The sequence below is a fragment of the Lactuca saligna genome, chromosome 6 (genome assembly GCF_052625555.1).
Source record: "Lactuca saligna cultivar CGN05327 chromosome 6, ASM5262555v1, whole genome shotgun sequence".
Taxonomy (NCBI): domain Eukaryota; kingdom Viridiplantae; phylum Streptophyta; class Magnoliopsida; order Asterales; family Asteraceae; genus Lactuca; species Lactuca saligna.
Window position 1 is genome coordinate 56,270,856 of NC_136422.1, and position 3,327 is coordinate 56,274,182.

Below are 3,327 nucleotides of genomic sequence, written 5' to 3' on the forward strand. Positions count from 1 at the left end.
ATATGGAGATAAGACCCGGTTCCAATTCTCAAAACCGGTTTATATAACAATTACATCTACACCGGTTCCATTATAATAACCGGGTCATTTAAGGAAAGCTGTTTTTTTTTAATATTTCTTTTATGAAAATAGCTAACAGGGCTTACATAAAAAAATACATTACAATTAACCACCAACACAATTAACACAATTAAGACTTACAGCCAAAACATATATTCAATACAAAAAAGTATGCTCCGGTTAGCAAATTATGTTAATGTAGACATGCTAAATAACCAATCATTATTGCCATTAATATAAACGTGTTTGCGTGTCACAAAAAACAACTTGATTTGATCATATCTTACTACATAAAACTTATATCAATTTTTTCAAAAAATAAATTGTTGTTGCATCAAAGTAGAATTGTCACATAATCAAGTGTAGAAGGAGTCCTCCATTCTCACTGAAAAATAAACACAACAAAGAATCAATTTTTTGTCTAATATTTCAAAATGAGTTTAACAAACAATCATTAAACTAAAAGTAGGATGCTTTAATGCTTAACAACTAACCTTATATGTACTTTTAGACAACATCATTCATATAGTTATTCTGAAATTCCCTAGTCCACGTAGCAACAATCGTAACCAACACCTTTTCCTCTAAGGGAGTTTTTCCATTCTCAAGGGTACCAAATTATATAAAATATTAAATTAAACTAATAAATAACATAACATGTTTCTTGGCACAAAATAAATGAACAAAAAAGTATTTAATAAGTACTTACTCTATTCGGGAATCCATATTGCCTGGTGATTACAAAATCAAACATCTATTTCATTACATAGTGCCCGCTCAGCTGACTCTCCGAAACGCCAACTTGGTTTCATTAAAATTATGATAGAAAGGAAACATAATCAAGACAAATGAAACTACAACATCTGACTGTTGGATAAGTAATAAGATAAATTACCTCAGCAAACATCCATACAATTGGAGTTGATGCGTTTTTTCATACCTAGCAAAAGCCCTAAAAATAAACAACCAATTGAGTTATGTTCAAGTTTATAGAAAGTATGTAATTTTCATGTCTACTAAGAAATTTCTTACATGTCCAAAAGTTTGAGCAGGTAGCAGGCGTCGAGAGGATTTTGCTTAGGTTTCATAAGAGAATCCAAAATGTATGTGACACGACTTGAAGGGCAAATCACCAAGAGGACCCAATGTACACTAATTATGTTTAGAAATTATAAATGAACAAAATAAACAAATAACTAATAATACAGATAGAAACTTATGGTGCTTTTGCAGGTACGGCGCGACAAGAAACGATGTGAGACACATAGTTGGAAACACATAAATCTTGTGAAACCAACTACAATGTACACATTTTATCTATAATGACAAAGATAAAGACCATTTGATGAAATAATTGTACCAACTTGGATAAAATGCAAGATGTTTTGTAGAGGTACGAATATATTCCCCTTGCACACGAATTGTGGTGACATCTATTTTTGAATCTCCGATGATGTGTGGTCCTGAACAATAGAAAAAGAATACATAATACATAAAGAATACATCTTGCTAACGAATTTGAAGTTTCTCCCTATAGTCAAAAGGGTATATATGTCCAAAAAGTTTGGTGGTTAGACAAGTAAACAACAAGAAAATATTATGGGGGTGGATTCTTGGAACCTTGAAATTTCAGTCTAAAAAATGGAGTGATTGTCATAGAAGCCCAAACTTTAGCAACAAAATAATGAAACTTGTTTTGGTATGGACCCCATAATAGCACAAATGGATGCCATTGGCATGGGCGCATAGCCATAAACACAAATATGGCAATAAAAGATGTGATCCTGTAAAAGCATATTCCGCTAATTTTTTAGCCCAAATTGAATTTTGCACTTAAAATATAAAACACTTGGGTAGATATAAAATATTAAAATTATAAAGAAATAAAACTCATAGATATTAAGAAATTAGGATGATTATAACCTGATAATTGATATGATAATGAAGCTCCAGGTGAACCAGTTCAAACAATTTCTATTGATTTCCATCTTTTTATCCTGGATATGCCATTTATATTGATTATACATGCCGATTAATCTTTTTTATGGTTGAAAAAGGATTGAAATGTGGAGGGGTATTTTTGTCAACTAAAGATAACAAAGTTTAGAATACCATATGCATTAAATAAAACAGGAACCTGGTTATATAATTTAAAAATGACACAAAACCATCACTGAAAGATCACTTACTGGATACATTGTGCTTCCTCACCAAATCTTTACACGGAGAGTAAAAAGTCCCTTTAAGTGCTGATATCAACAAATTTTAATTTTTATGTCGGTATCAAGTTATGGGGAGTAAGATTTTGTATAAGTTGTAAAAATATGACAAATTTGGTTGCCATCTTTAACCTCTAACACATACAATAAGTTGTAAAAATATGACAAATTTGGTTGCCATCTTTAACCTCTAACACATACACACACAAAAACATATTTTTTCAAAAAAAAATTTACATATTGATGTAGAGAGGGAAATATCGATAACCAAATCCATATTTGTTGCTCAACGTAGCGTGGATTGTTGTCGTCTATAATCAACACACTCGAAGCTATAATAATCAAAGGAAATAAGAAAACATAAATATACCAATTAATAAACATACAAAGTACAACAACAATAGAAATGTGGAGTCGTATAGACGATTGAATACTGCTACATGAGCAATGATTTGGTGACCTAGCTAGTGAGACGAGGAATGAGATAGGGTTAATCTAGGAGAGGAGAAGTGTTTGACACACCGATGTGATGGTCGAAACGATGAACTGAAGTCGTCGGTTGAGGCACGGGAGAAGGGTTTGAGGCGACGGTGCGGTGGTCAAATTCGTCGGTTGCTGCAGTGGACTGGAGAAGAAGAGGGCTAAAGAGTATGTACTGGTGTAAGTTCTAATCGATTGGACCCCAAAATTGTTGGCGGGATATTGAATTTTCATAGCGGGATATCCAAAATTTTACCTCAAAATAAGTCATCCAAAACCACTTTATCTTTTAAATAATTTTGGCATAAATTTGAACCAATACAAATGTAAAACCATATATTTATTTACTTTTTCGTCCAACCAAATACTATGGAGGATTCCCTTATATTTTTAATTTGTATTGTTTATTTGGATCCACATTTTATTAAATACTTTTGTTATTTTTTATGTATCTATGTTTTTAAATACGGGAAAATGACTTACCAAGGTAATTAACTTTTCGGTATGCTCACATATAGGTAACTGTCTTTTTTTTTGTACTTATTTAGGTAACAAACTTGTTGGAAGT

General features: G+C 31.8%; 2 long non-coding RNA genes across 2 annotated transcripts; both read right to left on the minus strand.

Moving 5' to 3' along the window:
- Positions 1–393: 393 nt before the first annotated feature.
- LOC145000293 (uncharacterized) lies at positions 394–835 on the minus strand. Its single transcript, XR_013661186.1, has 3 exons — positions 770–835; positions 555–644; positions 394–445 (listed from the first exon to the last, which is right to left on the minus strand). It is a non-coding gene; the product is annotated as an uncharacterized LOC145000293 (long non-coding RNA).
- A 127-nt stretch (positions 836–962) lies between these two features.
- On the minus strand, positions 963–2,310 carry LOC145003451 (uncharacterized). Its single transcript, XR_013661964.1, has 4 exons — positions 2,250–2,310; positions 1,425–1,523; positions 1,093–1,212; positions 963–1,012 (listed from the first exon to the last, which is right to left on the minus strand). It is a non-coding gene; the product is annotated as an uncharacterized LOC145003451 (long non-coding RNA).
- Positions 2,311–3,327: the final 1,017 nt, after the last annotated feature.